Raw genomic sequence first — 22414 nt, 5'->3', positions numbered from 1 at the left:
TCCCTTTTATTCTCCTGATGGAAACACTAGTGGGTGATCAGTTCAAATGCATTTCAGTGTATAATCTGTTAATGAAGTTATAACCCATGGCAGCCATCAGTTCGGAGAGGATGGAAATACCCTGGCTTTCATTCATCTGTCTAGGGAAGTTCACTGGGATTCAGATATTTTTACTATCCCTCATCCTCTTCAGTAGACAAAGTGGAACAAATGTCCTTGAGTGCTGGTGATACTTGCAAGGAACAGAGGTGATGAGCAGAAAACAGCATGATGAAAAGAGACTATAGGGGACAAATAACAGCATATGTCCTATTTTGCTGCAGGGGCCTTCTGTTTATAGCAAACTCTAGGGTTTGGATGTAGCATTGTTCTGCCTATGCAACTGGGTTGGTTTTTTTTTTTTTTCTCTCTCTCTCTCTCTGTGCTTAGTCTTCACCAGCAGAGATCTCTCAGGTTTCAGAGTCTCTCTGTAATTAGAAAGAACAGCTTAAATCCTGACTTCAAACGAGAACCCACCAATCTGCTGTGTAAACAGAGAGCTTGAGTGAGCTCCCAGGAGGGTTTTTAAAATATGTTCTGCTAAGCCCCTGGGGGCAGGAGCCAGATCGTGGAGGGGATGAAGCCCTTCATTGCTACCAAGCAATCACACATGTTGAGGACATTAGGGAGCATGGGGAAGGAGCCGCCCAGCGCAGCTGCACAGCATGCAGGTGCTTATTTTAAGAGCATGGCTGTACCTTCGGTAATGCCTCCCGAGGCTGCACGACTTTTGTCTGCATCAGGAGGGAGCCCAAATGATTTTCTGCCTAGGTAGTTAAATTGCATAGCACATGGTACCGGCCTCTGTTAGCTGCAGGGAAGGAGGAGGAGGAGGTTTGGGAAATAGGGTAGTACTTGATCCAGCATCAAGTCTACAGGGACGAAATTACTTTTTTATCTTTTTTTGGTTTGGGGTCTTTTTGGGTAAATTCGAGCTGGCAAGTGACATCCCAAATGTTTCTGGTATATAGTACTTCACATCGAACTGACACTTGGCTCCCTTCAGCTGAGTCTGCCTTCCTGTAGAGTCATAGTCCAGGTGAGAGTCTGGATCCTGAAGCAACTTCATGACACAGACTGCAGGGCCTTCCCCCAGCTGCTGTAAAGAGCAGTGACACTGTACTCACTGTCTTTGTATGGACATTGAGAACAGACTAAAGCTGTAGACTGAGGTGTGAAAGTCTCGCAGACCTTTTGCAGAAGATAAAGGAAGTCTGTGGAGGAAATCTATTATCCCACACTACCTGTCTTATCTGTGCTAATTGTTGTTAAGGTGATTTGAATGCTAAACAGGAATATAAGCAGGAATCTCTGGAATTCCTTGGTAAACCCATACAGCTGACTTGCTCTGGAAGTTACCGGAAAGTACAGCTAAATTGCTGCTTAGTTTATGAAAGCTAGCGAGGACTTTGGCAGTCCAAGAATGAACGTGATCAATTCCTTCTGGCCCTAACTCTCAGCAAAGACCAAGAAAGCTCCTGACAGCTTAAGAATTGATCGGGAAATGTATGACTGTGTAAAGGCACCGTTTTCCCCACTTGTGCTGTCTTATTTTGGATTAAGTTTTTCACAGAGTAAAGCTTAGCATTTCAAACCCATGCATATCAATTTCTTTACTTGCTTTTAAATATAGCTACTCTGAAAATGCAAAGAATAGATTTAGAGAAATAAATTTTGCCTGCCTTAGGTCCTTCATTGCAAAGCCAGGTGCCATTCTCCCCAGGAGCCACCACACAAGCCATGGCCATGGGTACGATCAACTTTCATTTTCAGGAGGAGGAGACTGCTGGCACCCTGTCTCAGCCCTGCTCTCGCAGCACCACCGGTTGCTGATTCTTCTGACTCTTGTGCCAGTTTTATTAAATCTGCAGCAGCTGTTTTGCAATACAAACACAAAATTTTGGAGCTTGTGTGAATAGGATGGGGTGTTTCTGTGATATAGAGGGGATAATATATCTTTGGCTACTGTATGGGCTGGGAAGGATTGTCTGTTTCTTAGGGCAGGCATGGTAAGAAAGTGATTAGATACTTGTGCCCTCTGTCATCCCCCATTATTCTTCCACACTGCAGCCAGCTCTCCATCCTATTATTGTATTGCGTGGCTATGAGGTTCTACCAAACTCTTCACTGCATCTGTGAATGCCAGTCCTCCAAAGAGCAAGGAAAAGACCCTTATAACATACCATCTTTTCACAGAATCATAGAATATTCTGGAAAGAACCCACAAGGGTCATCAAGTCCACCTCTTAAGTAAACACCCCATGAGGGGATCAAACATGATGTTATTAGCACTATGCTCTAATCGACTGAGCTAATCTCAGGGTTTCTTGGCAACAAAGAGCCAGTCAACAACACAATAAGACAAGTCTCCCACTTCCCTGAAGCCTCCCACTGCTGGTAATGAGATGTAGGCTGAGATCATCCTGTTATCTGGGTCTAAATCCTGGCAATTCTTGTGCAATATTTTGAACATCTGGCAAAAAGGCATGTGCACTGCAGAGCTGGTTCTGGAAGGGCTTTGTAGGACTAGCTGTGTTTTATAGGACTGGTTGAAACCTGAAACCTGGAAAGCTTGTGACGAAGGCGGGCATGGGCTGTGGAGCAGTTCTTACAGACCTTGCTGTGACACTCATGGGATCTGTCTCCACACTGGCATGGCCACCACTGAAACCAGAAGTGGAGAAGTGGAAAGTCAGGTACAGCTTTGTTTGAGCTACACATTTCCAGTTATTCTGGAAAGCAATTCTCATACCTGGACTGCTGAGTACACCATGTACAGACAGTGTATAAACAGATGGAAATGAAATGCAATATTCTAGGGAGAAAGGTTTCTAGAGGTGCTTGGTACTCAGTCATCTTGTGGGCTCTGTGGGTGGAAATGCACAAGTGATATCAGAATAGGGAATTACGACTGTTCCCTTGAGAAAAATGCCCCAGAAAACTGCAAAGATTAGCAATTGGAGCAAGAAGTGGAGTGAGATTTGACCTGGAATGAAGAAGATTGGTTAGCCTCAAAAAGACTTATGTCAAACAAAAGGCCAAATCTTTAACTGGTGTGGTTCACCATTTAGGTTAGCTGGCCCAGAGTGATTTAGTGGAAGAAGGGCTTGAAAAGCTGTTTTGCTAAAAGAGATGTGAGTGTGATAGTAGACAGCAAATTGAATCGTGTGAGTCTACAGTGTGTTATGATAGGAAAAAAAAGTAGCTAACGAGATTCTTATCTATGTATGGAAAGGCATCAAACCACAGCTGAGGGAGGCACTGGTTCCTCTCAATGCCTGATGACATCCCAAACAAAATATACTGCTTTCAGTCCTGGGCTGTATCACAGTAGAAAGGTATAGATAAATCCATGAGGATACAGGGAGAGGCACTGAGATGTAGTACTGTAGGTCTGGAGAGGCTGATTGGTGAGGAAAATGACAAAAAAAGGCAACATAGATAACAAGAAGCCTGAAAAAATGAGTTTCTATATTTCCATGTGCTTGCCAGGTGTGAGTTCCACAAGGTAGGGAAATAGTTTAGGTGATTAGAACAGGCTATAACCAGAAATAGTGTCATAAAATTATAAAACATAATTGACAGCAATATGAGGTCACTTCTCCCTAGGTTACCCCACAGAAAAGTCTCTGGGAAAAAGGTGAGGAAGTGCTTTTGCTTGGCATATGCAGCTGGAGAAAACATCCTTGGCCCTGATCACTTCCATTTTAATGGGTCCAAGTAGCTGCTGCAGTAAGGGTTTGGATTTTCCTGCTGTTTACCTCTCTGTTATGATAAAAATTGATAGCCTTGCCCAGAGCACCTCCCTTCTCCTTGTTCTATGTGGATCCTTAATGTGCAGGTTTGGGCTGTGCTGGGAAGGGTCTTGCTTCAGCTGATCTCTCTCCCTCTATTAAGAAGCTGTGGTGCTGGGAAAGGGTAGCATTGGAGGGGAATGTGGGTAGGTGACTGCCATTAGCAGTCTGTAGGGAGAAAGTTGCCAGCAGTAGGGAAATAATGGTGTGTTGTACATGTGATCCTTTGCCCTTTTGGCTGATGAAGGAGCCTCAATCAGTCCTACCCCTCTGGGTAGGGGATGGGAGTGCACACTGGGCCCTCTGTTAATAGCTGGGAAGAAATTCAAGCAGTCAGCACCACCTCCAACACAGGCAGCCCCTCAGCCAGTGGAATAAGGCGTGAGTTTCTCGACCGTAATGAGCTTGTTTTTCCATGAGATTGCTGTAATAAGCTGTAATGAACAAAGAGCTTCAGGATACAGAGTGAGTGGGTGATAGGATGGCAGATGAAATTCCATGTTGATGTATGTAGAAGTAATGTGGGGAAAAACAATGATAAGTGGATGAGTACGTATTAGCTATTACCACCCAGAAGGGAGATTTGGAGCCATCCTGGGGAGGGAAACTGTGCAGCATCAGTCAAACTGGAGGTGGGAGGAGGGAACAGCCAGGAAAGGAACTGGCAGCAAAACAGAAAACATCATTATACTGCTGTATAAATCCATGGTACATATGTGTCTTGAATGCTGCCTGCAGTTGCTCCCTGAGAGAGGATGTAGTGAAATGAGAAAAAGTGTGGCAGTGCTGGCAGGAGTCCTGCAGGGTGACAGGGGGCTTTGGCTGGGAGTTGGAGACAGGGATAGAGCTGGGAGCAGCCACAGGGTAAAATTTTGAAGAGCTGTTGGTCAGGAGGGACAAACACTGAGACAACAGGTATGAAATTACTCCATTATGAAGGGACAGTAACCAAGCTCTTCAGCTTGAAAAAGTGACAGCTGAGGGGGTCTACGCTGGAGGTCGGTCGAGTCGTGATGTGCACAGAGATGGGAATAAGGAATGATCACTCACTATTTATCACAGCATGGGAGCTAGGGGACAAGGAACAAAGTTATCATGAAAAAGTTTAAAGGGAAGAGAAAAGAACAGCTTATTTATCAATGCATGGCCAAACCTGGAACTGGTTACCACAGGACACAAGTCAGTGACATGTTTATAAATGAGTTCAAAGGGCTTGGAAAAGTTGTAAAAGTAGTTTAAATAGGAATGCTAAACTGGGATGCCGATGCAACCTCCAGCTCAAGGAGTTTCTTTGCTCTATATTAAAGAAATTGGGGGAATTTCCATCCTGTTCCTCTCCCATGTTTTGCCCTAAGATGCCACCTTGGCTACTGCCAGACTGGATGCAGAAGAAGACAGACTTAAAGTCCAAGGCAGATATGGCAGAGGCTGTGTTAGGGGTCTAGCTGTGTCTAGATCAGTGCAGACTCCACATCCTCCAGGAAGCAAAGCCACACTTAGCATATTAGCATATTCATATTAGCAATTAATGTACTAGTTCTTGTGACTGACACTCTTTCAATACAGTTGTACTCCAGGGAAGAGTTAGCTCTTCAGGACCATGTGAGATTAATTCCTAACAAAGAATTGTCCAAGCATTTCCTTTAGGGATGCAGCCACAAGACAGACCTTTGTTCTGCATCACTGACTGCTTTAGGTCATCCCTAGAGATGGATTTAAAGCAAAACCTCTTGAACCCTCTTGAACTTTTAAGGAAACTCATTCCTGGATCTTCCATCTGGCTCAAAAGCTCTGCAAGGCGCTGAGATTCAAACACCTCTGAACTGAGGGGAAGTCTGGAGCCAGATTCACAGCTGTAGCTTGAGGCCATCCTGAGCTTTTCATGTCAGCTTTCTTTGAGAGCACCGGCTCTGTTCCGCACGGTGCAGATGGGCCACAGGCCATGTGGAAGATAGAGTGAGAGGAATTCCTCTCACACACCACTCACACAGAAAATTTACCTTCAGGTAAACTACTTTAAGAAGGCTTCATTATATTGGACAGCTGTTTACTCTGCTGAAAAGTGTGAGGAGTCCTTCTTTTCTGCTTTTCCAAGACTTTCATCTCCCCTCTCTTTCAGGAAGACTAGATGTAATAAGATTGAAAGCTCTGCCATGTAATTGTCATGAAGTTTATATCCCATGATTCCTGTTTGTGAGCAGAAATAAATTAAGCACCTGGATGAGCCCTCTTTCTCTCCCCTCTCCTGAGCACCCAATGTGATGAGAAAACTGCTGAGAAACAACCACAATTAACGATGGGGTCACATTTAGTTCAGCACCATGGGCTGGTTAATTGGCAGATTCCATTACAGTTCCCCTTATCTGTGTGCCAACACAGCTTCTAACAAGCTGCTTTCTGGATAATTAATCCTGTCCAGGGTTTATATCCTGAAGCTGGGTCTGCTTTAAGAGACTGTGCCATTACTAACCCTCTGCTAGCAGGGCTTCTTCACTCAGAGCTCCTCCCTGCAGAGCCCGGCTGCAGGTCCAAGTGGCAGAAGGGACATGTGAAGACATTGCATTCCCTGGAGAAAAGCCAGCCCTTGGTTTTGTGAAAAGAATCCAGACTCTGTATTTAGTTTCCTGCTTTTGCTTGATGTTGCTTGACAGATCTGTAGTCAGGCAGTGCCTGGAGAAGTTAACTGACCCTCCTGCAAATGCAGGTAATTTTATTAAACAAATCCATAACAGGATATAAGCTCTGCTAAAGACTTGAAATAATAAATATATAAAGTAACCAAACAGTGTCCTGACTGACAGAAAGAAAGAAAGAGAAAGAGGCAAATGAAGATGGAGCTGGACATTGAATTGGTGGGCAGGGCCAGGCTTGAGGGTCCATGCACAGGGAAGAGCAGACAGACACTAGCATAGTCAGCAAGCAAGCAACTACCAGGGAGGTCTGTCACCTCTGTCACTGTTGTGCCTTCTGCCACAGACATCCAAGTGGGCTTTTGGGTGTGAGGCATACCCTTGTTTTTTTCTGGTGAATGGACTAGACAAAAGTGCTGATCTTACATGCTCTAATACAGAAAAGTCCTTTCAGTCTCTCAGGTAAGCTGTAAGTGAGGGAGGATTCACCTCGGCCTTCCCCAGTCTGTGTTGTGCCAAGACATGTGCCAGATAGCCAAAAGGAGTGATTAAGGCAAGAAAATTAAAATATGGTGGAGGTGAATGATTGGAAATATTCATTCGTGTAGCCTCTATTCTCTGACTTTCTCATGAAAATACGTCTAAAAATGGGTGCATGAACAGTAGGTCACTTTGGAACAACATTCTTGGAAGCAGGGACATTGGAAATGCACATGGAAAAGGCATGATGCCAGGGTTAGTAGGAATGCAGGCAATTGGATGCTTTGAGCTGTGGGTAAAGTAGAGAGGTGCTTGTATTTTTACCACCTGTTCTCAGTCAGCTTTCACTTAGGAGGAGATTGATTACCTCCAACTTTTTCCATGGGAAACTTTTCTGTACCATGTGCCCTCAGCTCTTGCTTTATCTTGCATCAGTCCAATGTTAAATTAGTCTAGCAGTTATTAACAGTCAGCCAAGTGGTTGTGTTTTTGGTTTTGTGTTTTTTTGGGGGATTTTTTTTTTTTTTTTTTTTTTTTTTTTTTTTTTTTTACTTCTGGAAGTTGGAAAAGAGAGGAGATGGTCTCAGAGAAAAGATTTAATGAGATGGATCTTGAAGTATTCTTCAGAGCCCATGTACAGCTTGATCAGTGCACCATGAGCTCAGGGATCTCTGCACAAGTTCTCCCAGCTAAACTGGGTTTTGCTTCAGCCAACAGCCTGGTGGGCTTGGAGTGTGCAGTGCAAGTACCCGGTCTGAAGCCAGCTTCAGCTTCAGAGCAGAAAGAAATCTACCTCCTAGCCAAACAGGACAGGAAAAGACCTGTTAGCTGGGCTACCTGGGCCACCAGGAGACAGTGGGGACCTGAGACAACTTCATAATTGGAAAGGTCTGTTGTAATATACAGCCATGCACATTATAAAATAAAAATCCTCATTATCAGTATTTTCATAAATCAGATTTGGACATTGGTCTGCACCTCTCAATTCAGGCAGGTGAAACAATCTCTCAAGAGGCATGTGATAAAGAGAGATCCTGGTGATGAGAAGGGATTGATTTAAAGAGTGGTGCCCCTGGAGGAGCTGGGGAAGGCTTTGTAGCACTGTGCTGATGAGGGGAGATCAGCATGATAAAGACAGAATTGCTGAAAGGACACAAAGGGAGCCAGGGAGCAGGAAGGGGAAGGTACTGAACAGGGCATGGGGTCAGCCGTTAAAGTCTTGAAGAAGGACAGATGGAGCGGAGAGAGGGAAGATGAGACTTGTAAAGAAGCAAAGAAGGCAACTGTGTGGTTTGGGTGAACTAGAAAGAGGGGGAGAGAGGAGATTACATGCCTATAATGAAAGAAAGATGTGGATAAGTATGTTCAGTTTGTTTTGCTCACAATCAGTAGCTGAGAAATCAATACTCATTAACAGCATAAGCAACCCTTGATTAAGAGAGCAACAGAATTATGAAGGAAAGAGGATGCCTTCAGACACCTCCAACCAAGAGAAGTAGTGCCTACTGCTCTGTGTCCTTTTTTCCTGTGGGGCTGCTGGGGGTCAGGCAGTTGATCAGAGTTAGGTGGTTTTTCCTCCATGATCACTGGTGTCAGAAAGTTGTTAGGAATTTGATAATGCATGCCCTGACCACGTAGGTTCTCATTTTGTTTCAGATTCCTGACTACCAAGTGGGAATACTGGAACATGACAGATGTTTGACAAGTCTGCATTTGACTTAGGGAGCTGCTCCTGCATTTTTCTGTCCCACCACAGTTTAGCTTACCAGCTCTCAGCACACCTGCTCCTCCTGGGAACAGGGAGCTTTGGACACCCACAGCTTCATGATGCTGCCCAACTTCTGAGCATGGGGCTTCCAACCCTGCAGCAGGGAGGAGCTGTTCCAGAAGAACCTCACCAGGTTGCCAGTACCTTCATTTTTCCTGACAGTGCCTGCACATTTATTTTCACCAGCATTAGTGCATTTAGGGGATTTTTGCATTTCTGACTGTACTACTATGCCACTTCACAACCTCAGTTATGGCTGCATTGTGGATATTTCCATTTCCGACACTTTGGAGCTCAGCATTTGTCAGGGCTGAACACTTTTGAAGAAAATTATCTGAGGAAGGCAAGAGGCACTCGATATCTCAAAGAATAGACTGGGATATTGATGTATTTGGTGCCGTGTTTTCAAATTGCTGCTTGTTGGGAGCAACATCCATCTATCTTTAGTTTTTTCTTCCACCTGGAGTATGTACTAAGTACCATCTGATTTACTTATATAGTATGAAACAACCACTGTTGAAGGGGAAAATCTAATGCTATTCAGGCCATCCTAACCTCAATGGATAAGGCACCTGAAGCTTTGATATTATTACTGAGGATATCAGAAGTAGTGAAGCTTGAAGTACAGCATTTAGAAGTTTGGGAAGTTGTTCAGCTGGCATGGGAATAGGGTTGAGGCAGGAAAAGCCTGAGAGCATTGAGACAGCAGTTAGAAGTTTGATGATGATGATGATGACTCTTATTATTATTACCAGTCTGCCTTTACAAAAGTACCAATGAGAAATCATACTGGTTTTCCTGTACAACTATGTTGCTCAAAATATCTTGACTATCAAATGCGATTTGTTGAAATCCATAGTCCTGATGATCTGTTAGAAGGGAATATATTGTATCCTGCATGGTTTTTTCCTCTTTCTTCAGGAGCCCAAAATTGCCCAATGCAATTTCCCTATGAGGAAAGAATTTCAAAGGGTCAGGTCCACATATTTCTGATACCATCTATGGAAATTTGCATTTCTCACAGATCAGCATGCAAATCTATTTTTGTGTCTGTGAATGCATTGTGGCCTCAGTTTGGTTGTTAAGGGAATTTCTTGTTTATTTTCTAGTGAGCTTAGCTGACATGCAGTTTCTGTTGATCTGCTTATGCTGTGGAAGGTCTGAGTTCTGTGGTGTTGCTTGTACATTATAAATACTATGCACACATTTTATCCAGATACTGTACAGCCTCATGAGAGTCTGAGAAGTCCCTGACTATCTCAGATGGGATCGTTTGCACTTTGTGGAGTGCAGGACATAAGCCTTGTCATCAGAAAGATGAATTAGACCTATTCTGTTTACCTTTTTCTGTTGGCTTGCTCTGTGCATCCCGTCTGAGAGACTAAGCATGGATGTGATTTTTCGCTACCAAAACAGTAATGCTATCTCTAGTCCTGCTTAGATGTGCTGACACTAGTAAGTCTTGTATTAGTAAAGAGATATTTTCCTCTGATAAGGAAGGTTTTGTCAAATAGGGATGCTTTTTAACAGTTTTCATGCATGGAAGAGAAAGGGATGGAAGAGAGGAGAGATGTGTTGCTTTGGCTACACTGCTCTAGTTAAAGTAGCACCATTTTTGTGTGTAGACAAGAGCTTAGGAAATGTGCAGGTCTTAGTCTGGGGGCAGGACTTTAAAGCACCCATTGAAGTCTAGTGTCAGTTTTCAAGGCTGAAGAATATTATTTTATTTAGGCTTCCAGACCAGCCTTGCTCCAGGAATGCACTTAGGTTGTTTTTAAAGCAAACATGAAATCAATAGCCTGGTGTTCTGCTCTGCTATTTCTTGCCAGAGCCTAAGGACCACACATGGGTTTTCCCTCCTCTTCGTCATACTGCCAGGCATGCTCTCGGATAACGGCAGGCAGCTCCTGGGATGAATGCAGAGAGCTTCCAAATGGCCTAACACGCACTGGACATCTGGGCAGGTTTTGCTGCAAAGTATTTTCCATCAGGCTTCCCTCCAGATACTGCCATGAAAGGACCAACTCACACCACCCTGTCACAGATTTTATCCAGCCTCTGACTTTAGTGGGAGTTTTATCTGAGTAAAGCTCAAATAGGAGCCTGTTGGCTTACCTCACCATTTACAATGTTCCTGGTGGAACCTAGAGCTGTGGGTTTCATTTTGATCCTGGCAAACACCAGCCCCGAGGGCAATACAGCACTGTGCCCTCCTGCACTCCACTCCAGTGGTGGGCCTCCACTCACATTTCCCTGGACTCTTGTTTGGTGCAAGAAAATAACCTTCCTCCATCCTGTGCAGGAAACAGGGGCTTCATCTGGAGTAACAGATTCTGAATGTCTATCCATGTAGAATTGACCTGCAGCTGGGTACTCATTCCCGGCTCCAAGCACCCACCATCCTCATGAGCTAAATAACAGCCTCTGGCCAGCTACTGACCTCTCTTGGGACATGAATGCTCCTTTGGTTTTTAGCAGCTCCCTTGGGCCAAGCTAGCTCCTCTGCTGCGGGGTTTGAAGCTGAACCGTATGGTACCGAGACAGGTCCCCAGACAGAAATGAAAACACACATTAGCAAAGAGGAGAGAAACGGGCTAAAATTGGAAGTGACCATTTTGTGTTTGATGTTATTCAGAGGAGCCTGTTCTTCATTTAGGACATTAATAGTTGTAACAGAAGCTGTAATATTTCAACAACAGTGGTGATTAGGAGCAAAGAGGCAGCTAATCTCCATCTAAAAAGAGCTAACTAGCCCGTCCTTTAGCCCCCACCGCACTGTCACATTTAAATACCATGAATATTCACTGCTTGGCACCCAGCTGGCATCTGAGCTGTTTTGACACAAAAACCTTCAAACTCAAAGAGTTTTTAATCAGTCTGCAAGAGAGAGAAGAAGAAAGTGAGAGAAAGAAATAGGAACAGAGAAAATGAATCAATGAGTTCAACAGAGAGGGGGGTATCCGAATCCAGTTAACCCCTTCCTTTCCCAACAGACGTAAGTGCTGTCTCTCTGCAGCTCTGCAGCTCTCTCCCAGGCTGCAGGGGAATGGAGAAGGGGCATCCCATCCCCTCTGGGCAGCCCTATACCTCCTGAATGCTCAGTCCTACGCTGGAGACCCATATTTCTGGGTATCCCATCCTAGCTGAGTGCCCAGTCTGCCTGGCTGCTCCATTTCCTCCGGGTACCCCATCCCACCCCAACATCCCTTGCTTCGGCCACCTCCTCCCACTCACTTTCTCATACTTAAAAATGCATCCCCTTCTGCTGCTTGTGCTTGTTTCCTGGCACAGGGCTTATTTACTCTCACCCTTGCCTGTGTGAGTGGTTACCAATATTCTTGTTGCAGACAGCACAGCTTCACTCACAGTGTGTGATGTGCTTTAGAGCAGCAAGTCTGCCTGCAAAGAGTTTTCATCTCAGAAAGAGGCTTCTCAGTGTTAACAGCTGCCATCTACAGTATCCTTCTTGGAGTCTCTAAGTTGCCTACAGTCCACACAAACCTCATCAGCTTTTACAGCAGGATTAACTATGCAGCTGCAAACACTGAAGACCATGCCTTATCCTGCAAGAAATAACCTCACAATGCTCTGAAGGGTAAAGTTTTACCAGCACTGTGGATCTGGGCTCTGACAGATAACCCAGCAGTCCCCAGTTACCCTGGGTCAATCCCATACACACAAGTGCATTTCTGTCAAACTAGTCTAAGCACACAACACAGAATTTATGCAACTTTATGCTATTATGTCAGCTTTGGGCTACTTGTGGTAGACGGTTCATAGCTGATTTGGCAGGACAGTAGTGTGATGTAGGTTCTGGTCTACTCTAACACCTTGCCATGAAAAAACTGACTTGTCTAAACTTTCTAAATGTGTTTAACTTGGTGGAGTGCTAGATCCATGTTTCATGTCATATGGCTGTGGCATTTTTGATCAATACTGGGAACCACAGAGTCAGATTTATTTTATAATCAAACCACAGCCTAAGTCTCGAAACTTTGTGGCCCAGACTGCAGACCTCAACCACATGTGGGGAATCTGCACTTGCACCTCAGCTGGCAGCATGTTCAGAGCACAGCAGGGACTTTTCCAGCTTACTGTGTCTTCAAGGAGTCTGTTGTGGGCTTAAACTACACATAGGTTGTTGTCTCATTTGCCTTCAGGGTTTTTAAAACTGAGATGCACCTCAAAAGCCAATGTTCCAGTTCTTTTAAGAAACACCTCTGGCAAAGTGAAGTATAGAAGCCTGGGACTAATTTAGGCAGATGGTTCCGATCACTGCAAAGGATACAGGTATCCAGGAAGGGTGTAACTGAGGTGGTGTTGTGCAGACCTTCCAAGGCAGGCCTGTGCTGAGGGAAGGAGTTGCAGTTAAAAACAAGAACAGAGTGGCTGGAAGTCCAGGGCCAATGCGGAAAATAAGCAACTAGCACTGGAGGAGCAAAGTGAATAGCTGCATTCCACTGGGAGTGGAACAGAAGATCTCTTGGGAGAACAAAAGAGAGCAGGCTTAGTGAGGAGCCTGAAGGCCCTGCTACCTGGTGTGATAAAAAGGGTGCCACAGTGGAGCAATGCAGTGACAATGCTGTGAAAGTCAGGTCTGCACTACACTGACCTGCCTGGGCTGGAGGTGGAACATTATGCACATCAGGGAAGGACAGCAAGGAGAAATTAATGTAAACAAGACAGGAGATAAGAGTTTGGGAGCAGGTTTTTCCTGTGTGGGTTCTCCAACTAGAAGCTAGTGTAAGATTTATTAGGAGTTACTGAAGCTGTGGTGACTTTTACTGAGTACAGTCTGAGACTCCTTTGGGAAGAAGAAGAAGAAAGATTTGGGTTCCACATTGCCTTAGTGCTCTCAAGATCCTCTGATGCTCTCCAGATACAGAGATCTCACCCAGGACTTTAAAATTTACAAGCATGCACACAATAGCCAAATGTGCTTTGTAATCTCTTCCCAGGCAGCAGGCAAAGTGGGTTTTCCATAGATTGGTACTTACTCTATTCAAGTTGATAATTATTTTGAATGGAATACTCCCCATGAAGCATGTCTGGAACAGCATCAAACCCTATGGGCTGTGGGAGGCACATCCATCAGCTGCACTCTGGGGTGTATTCTGGAAAAGCTCACAGCTGGATAGGAGGATCCATTTTCCTATATACTTAAATGAGAAAATAGCATGAGCTTTTCTTCAGTCTCTTCTTGCCAACATCTGGCCATGACTTAAAATGAATTTGCACAGTTGCTATGAACTGTATCTGGGCATGCTTCCTTTGCCTATGGAAAAATGTGAGAATCTAATCATCCAGTACAAAAAGGTGTTCCAGCTAATATGTGCCTCCAAGACCCTGAAGACACAGATTTGGAATGTTTTCGAGGAGATGGATCAAAACTATTTTATTTGATATTCACCTACAGTTTTCTGTTGCCTGACTCCATCATATTTGCATACAGCCAACATATTCTGTATTAAGAAAGGAAAATCCAGGCTGAGCTGCAGGCAGCAGAGGTGTTGAACTGGCAGCTTTCACCCACCTGAGTCCACTCTCTCCCCAGCCTGTCCCAAGAAGAGCATGGTGCTGCTGTGGTGGTGTTTTGAGGGTGGAGGCTCAGATAAGACATAAAACAGAAGCTGTGGCCATCTGTGGTCATTAAAATTCCATGACACCTTTTGGTACTGAAGCAGTTGGTGCTAAAAGTAGCCCACTTGCAATACAAGGCAGACAAGTCTCGTGCAGCCTGGTGAGAGGGTGCCTCATGAGATTTGAATGGTGTTTTTCCATCTGCAGTGGAGAATGGGGCAGACCCTTACAGTCACTGCCCAAAAGTCACTGATTCCAGAGCTGGGAGCAGAGTTGCTGCATCCCTGTGGCCAGAAACCAAGCTGAAAAGGAAAGAGCTATGTATGGATTGTACAGCATGCTAATAAGAGAGCTCTATTGTTCCTGTGACTGGATTTACACACAGTGTTGCTGCATGGTGGCACATAAATGGACAAGTCTATTTGCAGGAGGTAGAACCACAGAATAGTTTGAGTTGGAAGGGACCTTTAAAGGCCATATAGTCCAAATCCCCCCCCAAATTTTTTTAAGCTTTTGAGATCCTGGGGATCCTTGCAGCAAGCCACACAGTGAGATGCAGCCTGACACTCCAAGGTTATTCTGTGAGATAAGAAGGCTCTCAAGCTCTTATTGTAGGTTGACTCACATCTCTGCAACAGTTAGGAAATTAAACTTAGGGTGAAAGAAAAGACCCTGCATAAAATGAAGTCTAATCCGCCACAGAGAGGGGTAGAAAGTGGGGGTGATGGTGGGGACCTTTACTGACTGACAGTTTACAGATCCCGTCCTCAGCGCTTGCTCTCATCCCTGAGTCTCCCTGCTGTGCAGTGACCCAGGGCAGGAACCAATCCAGCTGAAAAATAAACATTTTTTTTCCTAGAGTTGTTTTTTATCTGGATGAGTTCTCTGGTCTCATTCACCATGTGCTACACAGACAGCATGCTGGCATAGCTGGTGGTGCAGGGTATGGGTAAGGAAGCTACAGGGAATGGAAGGGGAGCAGGATTGCTTAAAATGATGGAAGTAGCCCTGATTCCAAAAACACAACCACAGCCTGCCCCAGAGTGCTCTCCTGTGTGCCTGGGCTGACCTACAGTTTGCACAGAAGGAGCAAGGGGAATAAATGCCTCTCTCAAAAACCTGTCAGGAATTCTCAAGTAATCAGTGCAAAGCATCCCAAAATGCTGCTACTGGGTTTTTGCAGTTGATGCATAAGGATGCTGGAGCCTTAGGAAACTTATTGTGTGGCATCCTGATACCGAAAAACAACAGCAGCATTTTATATCTTAGTTCCTTTCTGTCTATAATAGCTCTCTTGCATAATCCTTTCTTCTCTCTCCTTCTCTGTGAGGAAAAAAATCTGGTATTTCCCTTTGCTCCTTCCCTGGCACATCCTCTGTGCCTGGGAGCTTGCTCAACATTCCAGGCATCGCCCTCTGTTAGGAAGGTGTTGTGTCTACACCCCAGGGGAAAAGCTGCTTGGTCTGGCATGGTAGCTGGAATCCCCTCGGCACCACCCCACCCCAGGCGCTGCCCAGGGAGGGAGCACAGGGCTGTGAGCCCTTTCTGGCTGCTGTATTTCATCTCTGCGCCGCCGCTTCCCAGGCAGCATGTGATCCTCTGCGGTATGCTCTGGCTTCTGCAGGGAACGGGGCAACGCTATAAAACAGGCTTTTTATGGAACCTCTTGGCAACGCAGAAAACTTTCCCATTGCAAGGGTGTTCTTTTTATTCAACAATTTGTTCCCAGAAAGCAGCTCATTTAAACAGGTTTTCTCTATTAAGGGGCTTCAGCTGCATTTGGGTTTTTTTGAGCTTATTCAGTGTGCTGTAAACTGCAAAATAGTGTCCTACAATAGATTTGTCTGAGGGAACTGAAGTGTGTACTCCTGTGATTCTGCCTACTGTGGGAGCTCCTTGAAAGCCAGATGTCACATCCAAAGAGTAATCTGTGTTTACAAACACATGGCCACACATACTCAAAGTTTTCAGCAGCCACCAAACTGAAATTCAAATACTGCAATTTTGCTTCTCTACCCACCTGCCCTGCGCACAGCCAAAGCAGGAAAAAAAAAAACAACTTTGCAGACCTTGGATGGGATCATCTATTTTATTTAGATGAGGAAAACACACATTGCTGTCTGCAGAGGGCTGAATTTAACTTCCCAGCTGGGGCCTCTCATCTGTAAGTTCTTGCAGACAGAAAAACACCAACTGCTAGCAAGATAATCCAATTTCCCTTCTTTCCCACTCAGAGGAAGACTGCCTACTCCCCCACTGCCATGTGCGTTTCAGTCTGGCAGAACTTCTCCCAGCCACTATACCCTGGGCAAGATCCATATCAAAGCTTCAGCCCCCCAGGGATCATTAGAAGGCATTTATTTCTGCATATTCCAGTCAGGATGCAGGGGTAGGGGTGGAGGAGGCAGATAACTTTATTCACAATGCAAATAGGCTGTCCTTTCTTTCAACCTTTGCTTCAAACCTGGAGATATTAAAAAAACATGAGCTCTTCTAAAATAATAAATACACTAATTCTGCTGGATGTTATATCGCTGGTGCCTCCAGAAAAGTGCTCTGGCACTATTTGATGGGAAAAGCCAGAGAAATTTGTTAACTCTACTCTTGCCCTTGCTCTCCAAATTGCTGTTAAAAGTTCAGTCAAGTGGGTTGAACCCATATTAGAGCACTTGGCTCATTTAAGAAAGATTGTTAGTAGGTAGTTTTGCACCACAGGACTAAGATGCTTCGAGGACTGAGGGGAAAGTCAACCCAATTCCCTCTGCAAATTTGAGGCACTAGTTTGTGATTTACTAATGGGGAGCAGTGAGTTACTAAACTCATCACAACGCAGCATCCTGCTCCTCTAGTCCAGAGGGAGCCAGCTATTTAATAAATCAGAACCCCGTGCTAAGCTACAGGGATAAAAGGATCTACATTAATATGAAAATATTAATATCTGGAAGAGCAGATTATAATCTAAATGGGTAAGAATGAGATAGCACCATTGTTTGGAAGAAACAGCTTGCTCCTAATCTCATTAGAGCTGTAATCATACTAGCAATGGAAGATATCTTCAGACCCTTGAACACGCTTTGGAGGCCTGGTAAAAGTGGTGATCATGCTGGGTGGGTTCAAAAAGCTGCCCAGGGCTGCCTTTCAGTGTCAGCTGGATGATCTGCCCGAAGGAAGCAGAATGTTCAACTGAAGGGGATGATATGGCTTTTCATTCTGAAAGATGTGCAGCTTTGCAGAAGTTCTGCACCCCTTGCAAAAGTGAGCATTGCCCAGACTTATGACTTATGACTGGGGAGGTTTCTCTGCTCCCCTTCCCTCCAGAACTTTGTCTGGAGCCACTGTACAGGTGGGTGGAAATCTATAAGACGTTCTCTCTCCCTCACTTCTGCAAACCAAAGGGAACTTGGCATAGCAGTGCCTGCTGTGAAAGGGTAGAAAAAGATGGGGTCAAATCCAGGGGCTGTTTCCCCCCAGGCCACAGCCCCAGGGCAGCCCCTTCAGGGTAACCTTCTCTGCAGTTGCCTCAGGCACTGCTGGATATGAAGGGTCCAAAGCTCACTGCTCACACACTGCTTCCCTCCAGGCCTGCCATTTTTTCCTCACATGTGTTAAGTCGAGCAAGCCTGCTCTGGCAGAGACTGTGATGCAGCCTGGGCACACACAGGCAGCTCCCTGAAGACGTGGTGATGGCTAGCAACCTGTCTGCCTGCATTGGTCATGTCCAAATGATAAAGGTTCCTCCTCTGCCAGTGGGGCAGCTGCTTTCCTGGGTTTCTCTCTGCCACCTTCAAAGGTATTCTCAGACTGCCTCCTCACTCAGCCCCCAGGACAGCTTCATTCTGCTTCCAGGAGCCGCAAACATGGTCCCAAGCTTGGGGCTCACAGCTATCTCCAATTGTCTTTCATCTCTTTTTGCACAGGATCTGCAGTGGATGGTCAGCATCCCTGCTCCCAGGTCTCTTGCAGAACATCTTTAAACATCATTAAATCTTCCAGGTCTGTGTCCAACTGAATGGCTCTGAGAGGGTTTTCTATAAAATAGACATCTAATCAAGTCAGAAGCTTTCAGCATTTGCCCATTGAAGCATGGTGTGGTTTATTTTGGGGCTTTTCACCAACTGCAGCATGCAGGTCCTGCTGCTCAGCCCTCAGCTCACCAGCATCAGCATGGTGATCTGTGCAACAGCGTCATGTTTAGCTCATAAGAATTGTTCCCAGACTTTGTCGTGGGGATAGTTGACCTTGGCAGTACTGTCCCATGGTGATAAACCCAAGAGCTCTGTTCAGAGACATAATTGTTTTCAGCCCTTTTGTTTTAAATCCAGTCAAAATGTGAAATGGTCCAGATTTAATTAGCAGAGAAAATTCTCAACACCATTACTGATGAGAAGGGTGAAGCCAAAGTGAGACTGCATTGCTAGGAGCTGTTATTTTCCTCTGACACGTGTGGCACTTCCAGCCTTAGTCACTGAAGTAGATTTTCCAGCACATCCTTCAGGGAAATGCCCAGCCAGGCTAGCAGTCTGGCTCATGCTGGCTTCATTACAGACCCCTGTCATGAGACATTGCAAACAGACAAACTACAGCCCAGCTGCCCAGCCAAGGCTGGCAAGTAGAACTTAATTCACTCAAGATATGAAGGACCCTCCATAACACATGGGTTTGATTTTCACAAATATTGAGACTATTCTTTGCATTAATGATAAAGTGGATTAAACATGCCCCGTTTTCCTAGAAAATGCCCCTCTGGAGTTTCACTGGGACCAAAGTAGATCTGGCATTTAAACTAAAGAAATCCCTGTTTAGCATGTGGGAGTCTCTGGAGAGGCTTCAGATCTGCATTGCAGCTGTGAAATACAGCATCTCCTCTGTTGCTTATCAGAGATCTATGTTTCTCCTGGGAAAATTTTGCCCAAAGGATTCAGCACTTGCCAAATTTTCTACTGGAATTTGTTTGTTTATTTTAAATTTCTTTTTAAACATCTGAAACCAACAAACTTAAAAAATGCTCTAAATCTATCAACTTGAGTTAATCTCTTAAAATAAAATAATTTAAAAAATTAATTCCTCCAGGCTGCCAACTTCTATTTCTAAGGCTTAGTCTAAAATATATTTAAATGACTGAAATTCTAAACCCAGGAAATATGAGGTTTAATTGGAAAGAATCACAGTTTTTCTCTTCTCCTGTGCTACTACACCTGTTCTTGGCATCTGATTCTCCTGAATTTTAAAATGGTTGATCTCAAACAGGCATGTGTGTGTATAATGCTGTTCTTTTGACCCCTGTGCCCACTTGGCAGCCACAAGGAAATACAGGTACCCAAAGTCACTCAGGGACAGCTCTGCCTCATCTCCTCCCCACTCAGTCCTCCCAGAGAGCTTTCCCCTTTTCTATGCTCTCTTCCTTCTTTGTGTCTATACTCATTTGTAATGCAAAAATTATCACGGCAGGAATGGAGCCAGGTATTTTAGGTCCAGTACAACATCTAATGTTTTCCATGGTTTCTACCATGCTGAGAGGCAGAATTTTGCCATGATGCTATGTGGACCCTGGAGATGACATTTGGCTATGAATGCAGCTACATCTCCCACAGCTTCAGGGGTGTTCCAAGCAAGTGGATGGGCTGGGATCTATAAATAGTGTAATCCACACTTCAGTTTATAGGGAGGGATGGTAGAAAACACACAGCTACAATCTATTCAGAGAATTTAATATTAAATCCTCAGGAGGTGTCTCTGCTTACTTCACAAACATCTGTTTGTTGGAAATACCATTCTGATAAACAATTTTCTCAGCCTCACCATTAGAGCAGTACAGACATTACAGGTGAGGATGATGATGATATGGTCCTTTTTGGTCTTTGTGCGCTGTTTTTCTCCCCAGTACCAAGGCGTAGGACCACAGCTCTTTTCTTACAGCTGCACCATACATAGACATCTGCAACACATGAAGCCCTTGGGCATCAGCAATCATAATAAAGCCCCTAAAGTGAAACTTCAAGGAAAGGAACTCCCCAAGGACCCACAGTCCTCTGGGTAAGATGCATTTTGAACTCTAGTGATGTTAGATGAAGGTCTTCCAGTGTACCTCAGCATGAAATATGTTTGTCCTGGAAACACTTTCAAATGCATATTTTGAATGAAGTCTGTTTGCTCTGGAGAGAACTAATGGTCAACTACCTGTAGGTATTTTTCAAATGTCATCATCTGGAATCCTGCTGACTGGTAACATACAGAGCTGTCTGATGTAATGTAAGGCCAAGAATGGTGAATCCCAAGTTTCTGCCTGTTTCTGGTGGCTATCCAGGGCTATATGGTGGATATATGGACGAGGACAGTGTGGGAGAACAACTCTCTAATAAAAAGTGAATTCTGATGTTTGTATCTGTATCCAAGGTGTTGCAGTGTATACAATGACTTGTATTTTAAGGGCCTTGCTACCTTGTCTCAGTACCATGGAAAAGAATATTAGAGAACAGTCAATCCCACTATCAGCAAATAATCCTCTAGGAGATAAATATGGTAAAAGAGTCATACCTGTCTTAGCCAATAGAGATATAATCTCAATTCCATAAGTTATTGCATTTGAGGAACTATTCTGGAACTATTCAGAGAACATACATGTGATGGGCTAAATGATAGAATATGATTTATCTTTATAAAGGTCAGTCTCTGTACCAGTACAAATCACTAAAAAATCTATTTCATCGTATGACCAGTTGGTTGAATGTTTTACTATGATACAGCAGCATCATGGTACTGCAAATTTTGAAGGCGATGCTAGATTCAGATCCTGGCTCCAGCTGAAAGCTCAGCATGTCATGACTTGCCGTTTGGGGCACTTGCTGAAGAGGAAAGCAAAGTTCAGGGTTGGATCCAGCCCCGAAGCCCCAGAGCCCCTATTTTCCTGCTGCCAGGAGCACTAGTTTTGCCCTGCTTGTTTGACTAGGAATGAATGGGACTGGCTTGGTTTTCTTCCAGACCGGTTTTACTTTGCCTCATTATAAACCACCATGTACTGTCCTTTCCCCTGCCTTATCTCCCCGTCTCCTTCAAGGGCAATGCTGGAATGTAAGAGGGGTGCTTTTCTGGGAGCTGTTCTGAGCTGAGAGGACAGGCAAGAGTGACCCTTTATCCTGCTTGGTGTTTCAAACAGCTTCCGCCTGCGGGGAGGGGATATATTGAGAATGTGTGAGAGAAAACACTGAAAAGGGAAAAAAGGCACAAAAAGGGAGGAGAAAAAAAGTACAGCAAGGAAGCTAGAGACAAACTTCAAGTTGTGGATTATTTCTCACCCAGGCTCTAATTAGGAAGCCTCTTATGGGACTGTGAAGCTGTCAGGCTGCCAAATGTCAGCGTGTTTATCGGAGATCAGGCGAGTCTCCTGTCTGCCGCAGTGAGTTTGGTGCCATGATCCTCCTGGGTCCTTCCAGCGTGTGACTCACTCGGCACCGGCACCTCCGGGGGCTTCGAGGCGCAGTGGAGGGCTCTTTCTTCTCCCTTAAAAACCCAAAAATAAGCCCTTTCCTGGGATTTGGCCTCTTCTTGCTGGTTCTGCGGGGAGAGGGTTAACCGTACGGTGCAGGCAGCTTCAGCGTATGTGACTCAGATTCCCAGGGAAATCCCCAGCTTATCTGATGGAGCCTGTTAGTCTGCTAATTGAATAAGCTCCTATTAAAAGTGCAATGTTTTTTAATGACGGCTAACAACGGGTCAGATTCTGATCTGATCTTTTTGCTTGGGATGGTTTATGCTGCTGGTCGGGCCCAGCCCCTGATGGCAGCCGGGCATCTGCCCCAGCCCCACCGGGCCCAGCAGAGGCTGCAGCTCCATTTTTTTGGGGTGCGGGTGAGCTACCGGCCGCTCTAACAGGCAGGAAGCTTTTATTTGGGATCTTTAGGAAGAGGCAGAATGCAGTGCAGCCAGCAGAGGAAAGCATTTGCTGGGAGGCTACCAAGGAGTTCATGTAACATAATTGCTGCGGATATTTTTTACGTGATTCGAGCCGTGCTCTGAAGTAACTAACTTTCCCGGTGTTGAAATCAGGTTGATTTGTTGATTCTGCATATAAGATGTTGTCTGTGTCTGCCTAGGAAAAATGTTGTGTATGGCTCTGCATAGGCACA

At 44.9% G+C, this 22414-nt stretch overlaps 1 protein-coding gene across 1 annotated transcript in view; it reads left to right on the top strand.

Annotated features, from left to right (window-relative positions):
- The window catches only part of ALS2 (alsin Rho guanine nucleotide exchange factor ALS2), a 214796-nt gene that overhangs the window by 112358 nt on the left and 80024 nt on the right, over positions 1-22414 (top strand). The window lies entirely within an intron of this gene.

Source organism: Zosterops lateralis (genome assembly GCF_965231275.1).
Source record: "Zosterops lateralis genome assembly, chromosome: 7".
NCBI lineage: Eukaryota > Metazoa > Chordata > Aves > Passeriformes > Zosteropidae > Zosterops > Zosterops lateralis.
Note: the sequence above shows the minus strand (reverse complement) of the source record. Positions and strands in the feature narration are given on the sequence as shown.